The 17482-nt window shown below is 40.3% G+C and overlaps 1 protein-coding gene across 9 annotated transcripts in view; it reads right to left on the bottom strand.

Moving 5' to 3' along the window:
- Positions 1–9637, bottom strand: part of FOXP1 (forkhead box P1) — an 869046-nt gene extending 859409 nt beyond the window's left edge. For 5 of the 9 annotated variants that reach the window (XM_061618616.1, XM_061618615.1, XM_061618627.1 and 2 more), the window contains exons 1-2: positions 9462–9637; positions 7074–7179 (exon numbers count right to left, since the gene is read on the bottom strand). The gene's annotated coding sequence lies outside the window, so the exon portion shown is untranslated. Of the gene's footprint in view, positions 1–6127; positions 6174–7073; positions 7180–9461 lie in introns of all 9 variants that reach the window. The other 4 variants (XM_061618628.1, XM_061618629.1, XM_061618634.1 and 1 more) reach the window with 2 other exon arrangements.
- Positions 9638–17482: the final 7845 nt, after the last annotated feature.

The following is a 17482-nucleotide window of genomic DNA, read 5'->3' as shown; positions in this document are numbered from 1 at the left end:
ACAATCTTTGCTCAGGAAACATTTCTGAAACTACCTTAATATAGACAATGTTCCTGAGACCCTGCATCCACAATCCTTTCAAATTTGACCCCTCTTCCAGTAGACTGCTTTTTGGACCTTGCAATGCCACATTTCTCAACAGGATGTTAAGGAATGCCACATAAAAATATGCAATGTGTACTTCCTACAAAGACTATCAGTTTCCTCAGTAACTGTTGGATGTAGCAGCATATGAGAAGGATACTCAGCAAGAAGAAGAAAGAGGTCCTAGCTCAGTGGTACAATATGTTTTACACTTGTACCGTTCTAGTTTTGATTCCTAATATCTCCAGTTTAAACAGGGATAGCATGGCTGGAAAAGACCTTGGTCTGAATTGCTGCCAGTCAGAGTAACCAATATCAAGTTAGATGGACTAATGTTCTAATTAAGTTTGGCAGCATCTTATATCCCTCAGGGGATATAAGCTACATGCACTTCTTCCCCTACTTCTATGTAACAATTGAAGCAGCCTTAACTTACTGCCAGCAGGTCTTTTGAAAGACCCTCATGGTCTTGGTTAGAATACTACTGGCCGACTATATTCCTGGCAGATGGAACGATTGGAAAAAATCTGTCAAGAGATTTGGCATCAAGAATCTCACATATATTTATCACTACATATTCACGACACTGCATGGTCACTTTAAAGAAGGTTTACAATGAACTACAGAGTACCATCATGCTCAAGTGCTGAGGAAATAAGCACTAAAATAATCATAATAATAACTACCAAAGCAAATTATTAAAAGCAAACAATACACTTGGGAATCATTTTTGCATTTGTTAGCATTTCTTTTGAAAATTATTCTGAGTTGCTGCCTTGCAGAAAACCCACAGTTAGAACATCCCTAGATATCTTTCAACATAAAAGACATAATGTACGTAAATATTTCATGATATGAATGCCATTTTAAAAGATCTGTCAAGTTATTTACAGTGCTCAATCCTACTCCCCTTCATTAAATGTAACATACATACTTTAATGCAATTTAAATAGATTATTAGTTGTCAGAATATAGTATAAATTTTGTTTATGATTCAGCTTCTTTAAGTACTTTGATTGAGGAAACTCTTTTAACCCCATGACTAAATAGTATTAAATGTTGAGACGACTTCTAAAGAGCATCTGTAGCTCTTTGCATTCTTGCAATAATCTTACATTAAAAAAAGTAAAGGTGTCCCTGCACTTATAGCGCGAGCCGTTTCCGACTCTTAGGGTGATGTCTTGCGCCATTTACTAGGCAGACCGTATATATGGGGTGGGATTGCCAGTTCCTTCCCCGGCCTTTCTTTACCCCCCAGCATATGCCGGGTACTCATTTTACCGACCACGGATGGATGGAAGGCTGAGTGGACCTCGACCCCTTTTACCGGAGATTCGACTTCCTCCTTCCGTTGGAATCGAACTCCGACCGTGAGCAGAGCTTCGGCTGTGTTACTGCCGCTTACCACTCTGCGCCACGGAGGATCTTAATCTTAATCTTACATTACTACAACTTAATTACAATTACAAGGCACTAAACTGAGATATTTTGAAAAACTACAGAAATACTAGTAATGACAACAACAAAATATAACTTACAATGTCCCAGGTATTAGGAGGGACTTTTTCTTTCTTTAACCAGGTGAAGTTAGTTCTGCTACAACTCTTCTTGTTCAACATTTCAAATGGAAAATTATTTTCACTTTTAGAAATGAATTAGATAAATGGCTGAGCAGTGACCAGACTATTCTGAGTGCCCTTAATATACAGACACCCCCACCCCACACGATACTGCATATACTGTATAGTGCTAAGAGTGAACAATTAGTTTACCTCTGAAGTCTTAAGTAGTTAGATAGTTATGGCTAATGTGCATATTTCAGTTGCACATAATTAACATCTCATTCTTGTGGAAGAATGTTAAAGTACACTTGAATATCTTTCTTATATTGTGCGTAACTCTTGAGTAATCTCTTGAAAGATCTTTCTATGTGAACTGGATAAATATGAAAACCCAATAAATGTAGGCTTCATTTTGTTTGCTTCCTTAATTCCAATCCCTCAGTATTTTTATTTTGTACAGAATACTTCTGTAATCATCTTGCCATTCTCACTGGAGTTACTAATTAAGCAATTGTTACAAGTAACAAAGTATAGTTTGTAAAAACCTTTGGACTGCTTTCCAGTATTTTCATATTGCTGTTTTCTGCAGAAGCCTTAAAGAAAACATCAAGCCTCGCTAATTTTCTCCTACACCCTGTGAAAAACATTCAATCATGTATATCATTATTTAACTTTACTACCAGTTCAATCAAGCAACAAACCTAAATTGGAGACAATCAATCATAGGCAGGTTAATAGGACTACTCACATGCTCAGAGCTGCTTATAAGTTTACATTTTTGCCTAGATCTGGATCTGTACAATTTATTGTAAATATGCTGCAACAACCATGTGTTCTAAAAATTCACCTATTGTTCTAAAAATCCACCTGTTGTTCTAAAAATCCACCTATTGAATCCTACCATTTTACTGTTATTCCTACCATATATTCCTACCACAAGGTAGCATGAACCTAAAATAAGGAATTCATAGTATAACAGAAATGCAAGCCGAGTGCCTAATCCACTGTTAAGGAAGTTCTTTACTTCTCCTGTCAGATCACAAATACAACTGTTGCTGCACTGTAGCTATGAAAATGAGAGGCTCTGGGTTCAAGGCCTCATCTCAGATGCAGGAAACCGGATGACTGGGGGCCTTGCTAGAACCGCACATATGGCTGAAAGCAGTTAGGTTTGTCAGATCAAATTAACAAAATAAGGGAACCTGGCATTCATTCTCTTTACATCAGTGAAGGTGCTGTTTTGAGACATGGACAGCCACCACACTATAGATATGAGGCTGTGATTTGTTGAAATAAAGACATATGTTCAAAATGAAGTATGCCCCTTAACATCTGGGACAGACAGCAACTCTAAAAGCATTTTTTACTCATGATAGACATCAGCAGTATTATTCCTAAAAATGGAATTAGATGCAGTGTACACTGGATATAAAATAGCATTGTCTTCTTAATGCCACAGGTTTAATGCTGAATATATATTTTTAATACTCAGGCTCTCCTTATTTCCAATATCCTCAGGATATCCAGAATGTTAATCAGAGTTCAGATAACTGAGAAGTCTTATTTACATTGCCATGAAGCTATGAAGAGTACAGTAATGTCATATGCTCATATGAGTGTGCTGTGTGTGTATCAGATCCTCTCATGTACTCCTTTAAAAGACCAAGAAGCAAATGGGGCAGAGGGGAGAGTGAAGCACAGCTTCCACTGACTTCAAGGTAAAGATGCTTCAAGTTTAATTTAAACTACAAAAACATGTAAGGAAAGTCTCATACTCCAGTGTTGTCACCGGTAGTTAAAAAAATGTGCACACACAAAATCCTAGTTACATTTTAGCTCAGTGCCTTAAGTTGTAATTAAGTTATAGTAATTTAAGATTATCACAAGAGCAAAGGCCAGTAGCAGCACTTCAGAAGACTACTCTCACCACTTAATGGCACTCAGTCTTGGGGTTAAAGGAGCTTCTTTTAGTATAAGTACCTTAAAGCAACAGAACCATAAACAAAATTTATACTATTATACTGTCAGCCTATAATCTATTTAACTCTTTATTAGAGCATCTCCAAGAACATTTTAAAAGCAGGAACACTATTGTATCCTATGAATAATCAGATACACTTGGTGAAATTACATTACATACATAATACCTGTACATATAAAGCACATTAGATGAAATGCTTTACAGAGTTATGCATGCACAAGTTTGTGTATGAATTAAACAATGCAGAATAGCAGCTGGTGCATTTCACAAAAGAAAATCCCCCCCATTGTAGTAAATGGAAATTCCCATTGACTATAATGGAGATGGACTGCATCCAATAACTTCTAGTTCAAAGAGGCAACCTTCAAGAATATCAGTACTTAACTATACTCAGTTTGGAAAAGTTTCCTGTTTACTGTCCATTGCTTTTTACAGCATGAGGCAAATCAATGTTAGATGCTTCCATATTTGTGTTATTACTCATTGTTGTTGTTTCTGCATTATGTAAACTAAATTAAAATGAGACCTGTGCTGTATTTTCCTTGCAAAAGCACTGTATAAATTAGACCACACAAGTAATTCTCCTACTAGTGCAGAAATGAAATACTTTATTGTTGTTAGTGGAAATGCTAGGGGGAGGAAAAGTAAGAAATATTTATAGCTTTTTAAAAATGCTACATAATACCACAAATGACTTCTTTTTGTTGTTATGTGCCTTCAAGTCAATAATGACTTATGGTAGCCCTATGAATCAGCATACAAGCGTATATCTAATGAATGTGTACTTAATTATACAATAAAGATACAGATAATAAAAAAGAATCTAACAATCAATACCGCAAGTTGTTTGGATGACTATGAATTTTATATTTTCAAAAGGTATAACTGCTTCTCTTATCTGAAATGTTAATTCAATACCCATCTAAGTGTCATTGGCTATTTATTTATTCGCTGATAATTATTTACCTGTTGTATATACTTCCATACAGGAACTGTTAGTAATCTTAGAAATGTCCTTTATTAAAATAGCAGCTAATAGCATTTAAACACATAAATTTTTCAAACAAAATAAATAGCCATCAAGACTAACAGCACATTCCTATACATGTCTACTCAGAAGTAAGCCCCATTATGTTCAATGGTAGTTACTCCCAGGAAATTGTGTACAGGCTGCAGTATAAGCACACTTACTAAGGAGTAAGTCCCACTGAATAAAGTGAAATTTACTTCTGCATGAATAGGTATAGTATTGTGCTGTAATTACGTCTAATGGTAATTTCTTTAAATTATACAAAAACAATAAAATACTATAATAATTGCTTACAGTGCTCTTTTAAAATTAAATACAATTTTGACATTGTTCTCTTTTTTAAGATAAAAGATCACTCAGAACATTGTGTCATAATGACTGCTATGTTCTATAATGTAGGAAAAAATATTGCTTTGATTTTCTAAAACTCCAACTACAAAATGACATAAAACTACATCACAATGAAATTGTTCCAGCCCACATCAAAATAACACCTCCAGAAACCCCAAAATGTCTTTGTTCACTGACAAGAGGACCTTTAACTGAAGGGCTGAACTTCGGCTCTGCACACACACACACACACACTATTTTTTTTACATATGCATGGCAACTCAAGCATTCCTCTCTGCACTTCCAAGGTGTTATAGATTAAAAAGGAAGTTGTACATCAATGCAGTGTGTATACACAACTCAGTCAAACCAGGGAATGCCTTTCCTTAAATTAACTAATCTCACAAATAATAATTAGGTCAAAAACACTGACTGAAATAGTGTATATAGGCTTTCACAAGGTTTCACAACAAAGATCAGTATTTGTAATGGTCCATTTCTGCATAAGTGAACATAGAACTCTTGCTGCCTGATCGAATAGTCCAGATCTTTCAATGAAGCAGCTCCTAACAACAGCCCAGCAGCAGTTCTGTTTGATCTCTACTGCCTTCCTTAATCTGGGTTGTCAAGGTTCACTTGTTGGAGGCTGTTTACTTTACTTTAAAAAAAAGGAAAGAAAGTGATTTTTCTTGCTCCCCCCCACCTCTCATACAATGACTAATCCAAAGGCTGAGGAGGAAAGAATCCTGCCAATGCAAGATGTTAAAGCTGAAATACCTTCTTTGCAATGAGATTCTGGCTGACACATTTTGAATAGCAGTTAGTGGAGAGTCCCCCACCCCCAAATCATCCTGCATAGTACTAGGATGGTTAAGCAAAAATTAGAAGAGATGTTGATTTCTACATGTTAAGCAATCCAAATTTGTTTATTGTTCTCTTATTTTGATTTGCAATACTTCCTCAAGATTTTTTTTTATTCTTAACAAAACTAATTGGCTATATGAAAAATCTGTCCTTTTTAAAACTTGGAAAAGACTTGTCTCCTCAAGTTCATTAAAATTGTATTTTAGAATGTTTGTTTCTGCATCTTACAATTAAAGTAAGAGCAAATGATCGAAAGAAAGAGCATGAACACTTTACCTTATAGATCTGCAATGGTACAGACAACTCCTTAGGTCTCCTGACGCTTTGTAAAGTCAGAAAAACAAAGAAAATCTGAATTATAGTCAGAGAATATACTACCTAAAATAATTTTTTAAAAATGTTATCACTCAGTACACAAAAACTCAGGTATCAGAGTATACATGCTACACAAATACTGTTCATATTACTCATTCTCTTAATAGTGACCCAAAATGAAACCCTAAACTTCTAAGAGCAAAAGTCAAGCTCTTATTCACCAAGGATTTGATATTCAGTAAACAGCTGAATCTTGGACTCATCATTTTAAAGAACAGGAAATGTGTTGTTGTTAACAGAACCAACCAATTTTCCAGTGATCATTTTTGGAATACAATTGCAGCATTCTCACCCAGTTCAAAATCAGCACAAGCGGGGCCACTGCCTTCCACAGTTGTGCCTGTGCCTTGTGGTCTTTCTGCACTCTTTTGCAGCAAATGGAGGGAAATTAAACCATGGCAGATAAAGACAGTGTAAAAGCAATACACTTAATAATCAGCCCAGCAATGGTATTTGAACACAATGACTTAGAAATAATTAATAGTTATCAAGCGGGGTGGGATGAGATGGAGGGAAAGAAATGTCATCATATTTTATGACACTACTTCTATTCTTCGGTAAACTTCTGAACTCTGGTCTTCTTAGTTTAAAAACAAGTAAACTATATTTGTATGCCTCCTCTCCCTCCCCTCTTCCCTCATTTTCTCTCTAAGAAAAATTTGATCCTACTGTTCTGGCAAACTGAAGAGAGCTATGCTAGTCGGGTGGTATAAAAATCTAATAAATAAATAAATAAATAAATAAATAAATCTCTTAAGAATGATGTCCAGAACCTTTTCTATACTGGGTTTTTTGTTTGAATAGGTTGGGGATTTCTTAAAGCCTCCACTGGTTCTCCTATACTTACCGATAGAAAAAGCACTGCGACTGTGTGACCGTCACCATCAGCACCCAGATTCTAAGCCAAAGGCTGCTGTTGCTCCTGTGTTCTCCAGCAGGCAAAACTTTGGGCTCTACAGTCGAGAAGAAACCAATGGTACTTTCAACAAGTCTCCACAAAACAGGTTTCGGTTAAGAAGCGAGGGAGGCTAAGAACTGGAGAAGGGAGGGGGAAATGTAAGGTTGTGTCTAAGGGATAAATGGGGGGGAGCAAGAGAGAACTCTTGGAAAGCTTTTGCAAGAAAGGGATCAGGAAATCAGATACAGTAATAGCATCTAAGATTGTCAAAGAGGCACATGGGACTACACACACTCAACCCTCCTTCCTACTCAGTTGGGATCTGCTCTTTTTGCAGATGCATCGGGGCAAATCGTGGCAGACTGCTTGGCTGTGTGAAGTTGCACATGTGTATTCAGATTCTCCAGGTCAAAAGGCGGCAGCAAGCGAGGTGCGCAAGCCAGGGAAGCTGCCGCAGACTGGAGGTTGAGGAAGGAAGATGCGCTCCCACCTCTAAGTTTAGAAGAAAAACATCAAGCCGCGGTGGGGGACTGTCTCGCAACAAAGTCGCTACAAGACCCAACTACAGGCTTTGGGGGGAACCAGGGTGGGTTGGATTGGACTGGGGTGTGGGGAGAATACAGAAGGCAAAAGGGCCCTGGGTGCGGCGCTGGGAGGGCCAGCGCAGCCGGAGTTAACAGCGCGCGCTCCAACTTTTCCTAACTCGTTCCGGCTGCCAAGACGCTCGCCCTGCTGCAGCCACCCGAGGCGACGAAACACCCAGCGCGGCGGCGAACCAACAGCTGCACCAACCTAGCCAGATCTGGGGAGTTTAGCGCAGGCACCAGGCAAAGGATGGTGGTGTAGCACTGTGTTTGTGTGGGGGGGGGAAGCTAGATAAGTGATCCTATTGGTATGTGCGATTGTGTCTGTCAGTAGTTGTGGATGTGACTTGCCGACCGCCTAGGAAATTGCCTGTCTAGGGCTCCCTCCAGTGTGACTTTGTGGAGTGTGCGGCGATCGCTACTTGGGTGCGGGTCAAGAGGAAGGGCGCGCGGTTCTGGGTAAGGGGAAGGTCGCTCACTTTATGCTTAGCACCGGGGACCAGGTAGCGGGTGGGGCGGTAGCCACTTGCGGTCGTTGTACGTACGTTCGCGTAGGGCTTTTTCTGAGGACGACTCCTGTTTCCTTGTGTGGAAATAAGATTGTCTCCACGTGTGAGTTCCCGTCTCTGCGTGCCTCACGTCTGGCTGCGCGTGGGAAATTATCTCTCCCAGAGGCGCGCGGCTGTGTTGTCTATCTCACAGGCGACTACGGCCAGTGCCGTCTTTGTCGTTTGTATCTATGAGAACGCCTGTTCCCTTTCTGAATGTGCCTTTGTGTGTGACTGAGGAGGAAATGTGATGTTATCTTTGGCGTGGGGGCAAATGCCAGTAGGTCAGTCTGTTGTGTATCACCACCACCACACAGTCTAGTAAGATTGTGTTAAAAGTTAGCGTTGCCGTACTGTATACAAATCGGCAACGTGTCCTTTGCGGCTGATATGCACATACAACAAATCCACAGGGTGCGGGTGTGGAGGGGAAAGTCTGACGGCAACCGCATACTCAGCCAGAGAAGGGCATGAAATTGCGAAGTGTATGAAAACAACCGGCGAGTTCAAGTTCAGTGAGTGTGTAAAGGTGAGAGTCCCAAAGGCCTATTCACTGCAGTGCACTGTATGCAAGCAAAAGCGAAAAGGCAGAAGGCCACGGGGTAAAAGTTTGTTCAAGTGGACGAAAAGTTACTTCCGCCCCCTCTCTCTCGCTACAAAGTACCCCCACGTTATCAAGGGAAGCGCACACGCCCCACCAGAAAACCGTGCCCGTCTCCAGACACTCATTCACTCTCCCCCCCTTCTCTAGCCTGAGGGACTTTCTTCATACAGCCAGGCGCGCGCGCGCGTACACACACACGAACACACATACACACTGGGGGGCAAAGAGTAGAGGCTGCTTCCAACTTGCTAGGGTCGTGTGTGTATAACGTCCAGCGCGTGGAGAATGAAACCGTGGAAGCGGGGGGGTGGAAGAATGAGGTGCAAGTATGGGACATAAAGAAAGAGGAAGAGCCTCAGAGGTAAAGGAGCCGCAGCTTCTTCCCATTGCATCTGAGGAGCTCTATGCAAATAACCAGAACGGGGGGGGGGAGGAAGAAGACGACTGAGGGGGGGAGATGCCGAGGCACGTGGAAAGGTGGTGGAGGAGGGGGATTAGAACCAGGGAGGGGGTACTGAAGAGGAGACGTGAGAGGAGAGGTTAGAAACAAACAAACAGGAGACTTAAAAGTGGATGAGAAAATGCGAAATGGCAAACTCACCCGCTGGAAACGGCCTGGTGGTGCCAGCTAAGGGGCTCCCCCCACTGCGGGCGGGTGAGTGAGTCTGTCTGTCCCTCCCTTTACTCCCTCACTCACTCACTCTCTCCCTTTCAAGCCAGCCAGCCAGCCCCATGCAGCAGGCACAGCGTGCAACACAGCCACACAATAAATAACAATAGAGTCCTCCGCTCGAGTCAGGAACTAGCTTTCCGAAAGGGGGAGAGCAGAGCAGCAGCAATCAGGCAAGGCAAAGCAACCCAGTAGCAGCAGCAAGCAAGCGAAGACAGTCCTCCTCCCCCACCCGTGTCCCCCCACTCCCTCCTCTACAAACATGCACGCCGGGCTAGCTTTTCGTTGCTGTGCTCTAAGCCTCTTGTGGTTTGTAACCACTTTGGAGTTGGGCCCTGTTTCTTTTCTTTTTAAAAATAGCTTTCAAAAAGAGAGAGAGAGAGAGAGAAGGCGAGGAAAAATAACACCCCGCGGAGGGAGATTTTGTTATTTTTTGCTGTAATGAGTCCCTGACGTCACATCCACCTGCTGGGTAAACAAGGCTCAGTGCAAAAAAGAAGGGGGAGAGAGATATCGCAGTTGCACACGCACAAAAAAGAGGGAGAAAGGCAAACAGGCAGACAGACTGTGGGGAGTGCAGCATATAGGGGGAATGGGGGGATCTGCGGGAGGGGAAGGGAAGAGATTGGGAAAGAGGAGCGAAGAAGCAGCGAAGCCAAGAAAACTAGAGAGAAAGGGGGGGAGAAGAAGAGGCGGAGGCAGCCCGGAGAAGAGCAAACGGGGGGGGGGGGCAAGGTAAGGGGAGATGTGCGGCGATCTCAGTTGGGAGGATTTCGGCTTGCTTTGTAGGATTCTTTTGGGCTTCTTGGAAGGGAATCTCTACTTCCTCCAACAAAAAACAAAACGGGGAACTAAACAGCGATGAGAGTGTCAGGGAAGCAATTCAAAAGTGCAAGTGCTATGCAAGCCAACTGCCGGCTTCCTCTTTTCCCGTCTTTCTCTCTGAGGGTTCCCCCCTTCCCCTTGCCCCCTGCACTTTACCCAATGAAAGGAGGCGAGTTGGAGAGGTGAAAGTTCAGCAGAGGGACAAACCGATGTGTGCAAGGAAACAGATATGTCCACCATCCAAGGCAGTGTGTGTGTATGTTGAATGTGGTGTTGAGATGCGGGAGAAGTCTCCCCATTTCAAAAGGATCTCGGCTCCTGATGGCTCCCTTTGGAAAACTCTGAAGGAAAGAAAGAAAACTACCTTCTTTTCCTCATAGCTCGTTTCAAGAAAGCGACTTGGAAAGAAAATATTTGCGAGTGGCTGGTTGTTTATTTGCTTTCTCCGGTTCCTCTTAGGAACACACCCAAGGGCTAGCATGCCAATAGGTTGTTTAACACAAATTACCTGCTACTGCGTGCATTCTAGAATGAAGAGTGCTGGGTGGGTTAACACTCCAGGAAAGTTACTTATTTGTGCATTCAAAATCTTTGAACTGAAATTGCTTCACACTGAACTGATGAAAGAGAGAAAGGGTTGTTCTTAATCTTTATTAGTAATCCTATCTGTACTGGCACCACCATCCCTGGCTCTGTCAACATTGTTACGTAACTTGTCTCTTCAGAGATAAAAAGTGGGTGTCCCAAAAAGATCTGCAATACCGCCCCTGTTAGCATATGTGGGTACAGTGGCAATACTAGCAAACTTGACTTTTTTCCAGAGGCAGGCAAGGGAAAGGACATTTTGCCATCCCTCCAAACTGGCTAAATTTTGTTGTTTTAGAATTAATCCAAGCCAAAAGTATCTGAACAAATTCAGTCAGATAGTCCCCTTCCATTATGTTTATAGATAAATAAACCAATGTATGGAAAGGGTTATATTACCTACCTAAGATTCACACAATCTGTGATAAAGCCTGTGGATAATATTTAGAACTCTTTCTGACACTCAGACCTGTGGTCTAACCACTAAAAAATGCACTGTCCTTGTAATGCATAATCTAACCACTTATTCACTCATTTTATTCTGTTTATAAATATGGTCCCTGAAGGGATTGCTAATAAAACACTTGCATAACCTCAGCCATCTATTCTTACACGTACATTGTTATAGTTTTTTAAATAGTCATATGAATCTTAACCAGTGACAACTAGAGGAAACTATTTATTAGGGTGAAATACTAGTTCCACTATAGTCAGGGTTTTTCTTTTCAAAAAACACCTGCACTTTAACCTTATGCATATTGAAGAAAAACCATCCCCTACTCCTTTTTTAGTTATATGTGCATAATGATTATCTGAATTGTGTGCCTCCCAACTGTACAAATGGAGGGAGCATAATTTTAAGTCATTTTATAAGCCAAATTGATTTCAACGGGAAAGCTAAACACATGGTTAAATCTCTCCTACTTCAGTTAGATGTGCTTAATGTTTTACATTATGCTCTTGGAATATAAGAGACAATGTGATCCAGAAGACAGATAGGGACTTAGTAAACATGGGTTCAAGCTCAGCAGCAACTACAGATATGTGGCTCTGGCAGGCAGAGCAATCTAACTCATAGGAAGCTGACAGAAGGGGTGCTGGTGGAGGAGCCAGCAGAAAAGTCTGCGACATCCGGTTGCCATTTGGGAGCCTCTGGGCCAGCTGAAAGTGGGCTGAGCCAGGAGCTATGTGTGGGGACTGGAAAGTAAAAGCCGGTTCTCACAAATACCCCTACCAGGGAAACTATGGCCAGTGCGCCGCAATATTAAATTACTTACTTACTTACGTACCTACCAGGGAAGTAAGTACTCTCTATAGACTTCCATTATAATTATTAGACCAACCTTTTTCTCAGCATCACTTTGGCCCAGATGAGGACCTGCAGGAGCACTCTGAACAGGAGTTGGATGTTCCGTAGCCCCCCTGCCCTGGCCCTTCCTCTGACATGCCCCTGGAATGCCTCCTTTTCAGGCCTTATGCTGGCTTTCCTGGCAGACCTCCAGATGAGCCAGCAGGGTTGTGGCTCTGCTGCGGCTGAACTGGGGTGAGGGGCTTCTGCCAGTGGAGGCCAGCTGAGCCAGCTCAGCCAGGGGTCCACCATATCCAACTCCCCTCAGTCTGGCATAAATACAAGTTGGATAGCGCCCTAAGTCACTGTGCCCTAGTCGCCCACTGGCAAAACTAGAATAATAGTAGCCTACCTCAGAATTGTGAGAGCCAGTGTGATGTAGTGGTTAGAGGGTTGGACTATGACCTGGGAGACCAGGGTTCGAATCCCCACACAGCCATGAACCTAACTGGGTGACCTTGGGCTAGTCACTGCCTCTCAGTCTCAGAGGAAGGCAATGGTAAACCACCTCTGAATACTGCTTACCATGAAAACCCTATTCATAGGGTTGCCATAAATCGGAATCGACTTGAAGGCAGTCCATTTCACCTCAGAATTGCAGTGTGAGAAAAATACAATTTAAATAATTTATGGCACTTTTCAAATTAAAATTATATGTAATTGAAGGTGTCCTTTTGGTTCTTCAGCTTTGTTCAATGAAAAAAAATCCATTTTCAGAAGGTTAGAATAAATTCATGCCTGAGCAGGAGAATTCCAACCACATTCTAAGTAGTTAAATCTTTTGAAAAGTCCCTAGCATAATTTTAGATTCTACAATTACTATATTTTAGATAGGGCTCACACTAGTGGAAATCCATGTCTTGAATTTTTATTGGGGTTCAAAACTCACTTTAATTACTATGAGCTCATTCAAGAGTCTTGGAGAAGTGTCTCAAATCCTTCTAGAAACAAACAACTTTAGGAGATAATTTGGAATTGTGTGTGCGGGGAGCAGCTTCTTGTCTCTAAATTATTATTTTCCCAATATAAAGTTCCAATACATGTTTCTGAAGGCAATTTTTATTTTATTTTGTTGAAATTAAGGGTAGCAGCTGGGGGTGGAAGGATTAATCCCCTTCTGCATCTTCATTTCCACATACACCAGCCAGATAGATATTTTGTTATACACATTGGTTAGGCCCTCACTTCCTATTAAAATACTGACCCACCATACAAGGTTGTGGAGAAGATGAATGAATGAGTGGATAAGCACATGTTAGTTTTCTTGAGCACTGGATACTGTCAGAACTGTGAACAAATACTTTGCAATGATTTCCACAGGGGGTGGGGTGGGGAGTATTCATGTTAGTCTGTTGCAACAACAACAACAGAGCCTTCTGTCACCTTAAAGACAAACTAATTTGTAATGATGCAAGCTTTTGTGGACGTTATTCTGTAATATAGTACATAATAGAGTATTGCACATCCAATTTCCGCTATATCAGGGGTGGGGAACATGTGGGCCTCTAGATACTACTGGGCTCCAACTCCCATCATCCACGACCATTTGCCATGCCATGTTTGCTGGGGCTGATTGGAGTTGGGAGTTCAACAATATCTGGAAGGCCACAGTTCCTCCAGCCCTGTACTATATCATACTAGTGTTAGAAACATTGCCCACTTTTTGCCATGCTGGTTTAAATGGGCAGAAATACAATACAGAAATCACTATATTGGTGAGCACTGTTGGGGATTTTAGGCTTTTGTTGCAATCCACAAATCTTGGATCCTAGGGGTGTTCCATAACTAATTTCCAAAATAAGTAATTGGTGGGTAGCAGATAAATAAGTACAGTGTAATATAGTAATATAACCACTGTAATATAGCTACTTTATACTGAGTCAGACCATTGGTTCATCTAGCTCGGCATTGCCTACACTGACTGGCAGCAGCTCTTCCGCTTTTCCGACAGGGAAACTTTCCCAGACCTACTTGAAGATGTTGGGAGTTGAACTTGGGACCCTCTGTTTGCAAAGCAGATACTCTGCCACTGAACTAAGGCCCTTTCCCAGTAGTTATTAGTTCAGCGGCAGCATATAGTAGATTGAAATTGGGAGTGCCCCTACAGTTTATAACAATAAAATACAGTGGAACAACAAGCTGAAGTCATAGATCAAGATGATGGGTTCCACCTCTTGGGTGATGACAGGATCCTGCTAGTTAAAAGGGGAGAGATGATAGCACTGTTCAAGTACATGAAAGGTTGTCACACAGAGGAGGGCCAGGATCTCTTCTTGATCGTCCCAGAGTGCAGGACACAGAATAATGGAAGGAAGCCAGATTTCGACTGGACATCAGGAAAAACATCCTAACTGTTAGAGCCATACTACAATGGAACCAATTACCTAGAGAGGTAGTGGGCTCTCCGACTCTGGAGGCATTAAAGAGACAGCTGGACAGCCATCTGTCAGGAATGCTTTGATTTGGATTCCTGCATTGAGCAGGGGGTTGGACTTGATAGGCCCCTTCCAACTCTACTATTCTATGATTCTATGAAAATACAGGCATTTTTTCTGTCTTGATTGATTGATTGTTGTTGTTATGTGCCTTCAAGTCGATTACGACTTATGGTGACCCTATGAATCAGCATGTACAAAAACATAATTTTACTTTTACATTTTGTGTAGACTCCATAGGTAAAATAGCCACATATCTCATACAAAATTAGAAGATAAACAAAATAACCTAAAATACTCCAGGTTGAATATGACATTGAGAACTATAAAATGAAATGAGTCAAAACATTTTTCATAAATGAATTAAAGGTAAAGCAAGTGGCTGATATTCCATTTGAAAATATGTACGAATTTAGGTCTTGAGATTCAGTTTTTGGAACTGCTGAGAACAAGATACTTTCAGAAAGATATTGTCATAGCAATGTTGTCATTTGTAAGGAAAAACTACAGACACTGCAGTTCTAGAAGTTCCAAACAATGGAACTTATTTTGCATTGAACTTAAGTGAGACCTCTAGGAACCAATTCATTTCTTCATATTTATTATATTTAGTTATGCAGTTTACTGTATTTGTGGTTTGGAACAAAAAGCTCCATGAAAAGGAGAAGTAACATTTAAATGTTGCAATATGGGGTTTTGTATACCAGTGTCTATTCAACCGAAATGAAATACGCTTGCATGTCCACTTGGTATATATTAGCAGGGAACTTAACTGCACCTTAACATATTGTTCATTTTCAACACTGTCACGTTGCACTCATATAGAGCATATTTTAATTTCTTGATCAGTAATCAAATGGAAGTTTCTTTTGGCAAATTAAAACAGGAGGGATTTTCATGTCGAAGAAAGGATATGGGAATACGACGCCACCTTTTGGTGGAAAAAGTAAGCAGGTACATATTCCAAAGAAAAGACTCTTCTGATGTGCAATTACACTTTAAATTGCAGTAATGGCAAAGTACTTATGCCTAATTCATTATATTTTAAATAATTAAGAGGAAAATCATTGCAAATAAATATTTGCTAAGGAAAAGTTGGCTTAGATGTACTTCAAGAATAATATTTAATGACAGCGAGTAAGTTATTACCGAGTAGACACAGTTGTTAAAAAATCAGCAGCAAAATGATAACCTTCATGTTGTAGCTCATCTACCTGAAATAAAAAGGATTAGTTATAAATGTGCATGAGGTAGGATGGAGGCAGGTAGTTTTATCAAGTAGCTTTAATTTTCCCCTTTCTTACTTCTATCATTCATTTCCAATTCAAAGAGGGGGAGGAAAGAATAGAAAATAAAATTATTAGAACACATTCCAGAATGTACAAGTGTTGGGATTCTTCTTTTTGGAAAAAGAACCAGGCATTCTGTAAAAAGCCAAAGTCCTTGAATAAACTTTTGTTTATAGTTCAAAATATTTGCCATCTTGTTTATAAGCTATGCTGATTTAAACCAGTCTGCCAGCTCTATAAAATATGATTAATTCCTCTGACAATAATAGCAGTGGGATTTATCCCTTACCTCCTAAGCAATTGTTAATTGCTCTTGAATTGTTTACTGCTATAGTCTTTTTACAAGTGCAAAGGCAAACAGAGAGAAGCTCCTTCCCCTTCTGTCCTTAAATCCCAGGTGTGATTGAATGCTTGGCAGATTTTGGTAAGGGTGTACACAAGTTATGACTACAGCTTGTTAGTAAAAAAAAATTATGGAGGTGATGACGCCTTCATAATTACAGGTGTTACAGTTTTAAAGTCAGAATGTTTTTCAAGCCACTGCCATGCCACACCTACCTATATCCTATGAGCCATGATTCTTGGAGCCTTTCTGATTTTAGGAGATGTTTTATGAGATCCTCATAGTCTGTCAACAAGGCTGCTTTGGCCCTCATGAGAAAAAAAAACACAAGAAATTGGTTTTCTGTATCTTATCCGTAGGTGAACTATGCCTATTCTGTAAAATAATACAAAATGGGTAACAGAGAAACAAAATAGATGGGGGTGGGGAAATGGTCTGTTTTTCTTTGCAAACTGTGCTCCTCAGGGGGGGAGAAGAGCTTTATTAGGCTTGAAAACAATGAATTTTTCTACATGAACAATTAAAAAGGCAGAATATTAATTTGTTAAATGCCACCAATGATTTGATTCATTTGTTTTATATAAGGTGTTTATATGCTGCCTTTAACACCAAGCTTTCTGAAGGCAACTTCCATAAAAACATTAGTGCGATACAATGTTTGTTTTTAAAGTTTTGCTGATTTTATCTGTGTTTTATTGATAATTATGTTTACTTTCTAACAGTTGTTGATTTTAACTGTATTTTATCAATAATTTTATTGTGCACATTGCTCAGAGAGTTTTGTGATTCGGTCTTTCTAAATAAATAAAAAGGCAAGCCAACCAATATTAAAACAGCAGCCAAACCAAAATTATTACAAAATAACCAGAGCCCGCAAACAGCAAGAGCCCAGTAAATAAAATCCTTTTTTCTATACAAGATAAATAATACTTGATTCTAGCAATCTGTGTACAATTGTTTTTTTTGAAATAATGGTGTTTCTGTTAATTTGATTGAGACAAGCAATTTGTTTGTAATGAGAATACCTCAGAATACCACATGTGGATATGTACCATAATAGTTACTTTAAACCACATTTAATTGATTAAGCATTTACTGCAAGCCAGTCAATCAACTAACTGGTTAAC

The sequence above is a fragment of the Rhineura floridana genome, chromosome 3, assembly GCF_030035675.1.
Source record: "Rhineura floridana isolate rRhiFlo1 chromosome 3, rRhiFlo1.hap2, whole genome shotgun sequence".
NCBI classification, from domain to species: Eukaryota; Metazoa; Chordata; class Lepidosauria; order Squamata; family Rhineuridae; genus Rhineura; species Rhineura floridana.
The sequence above is the reverse complement of the archived record's forward strand: the minus strand, read 5'-3'. Positions and strand labels throughout refer to the sequence as shown.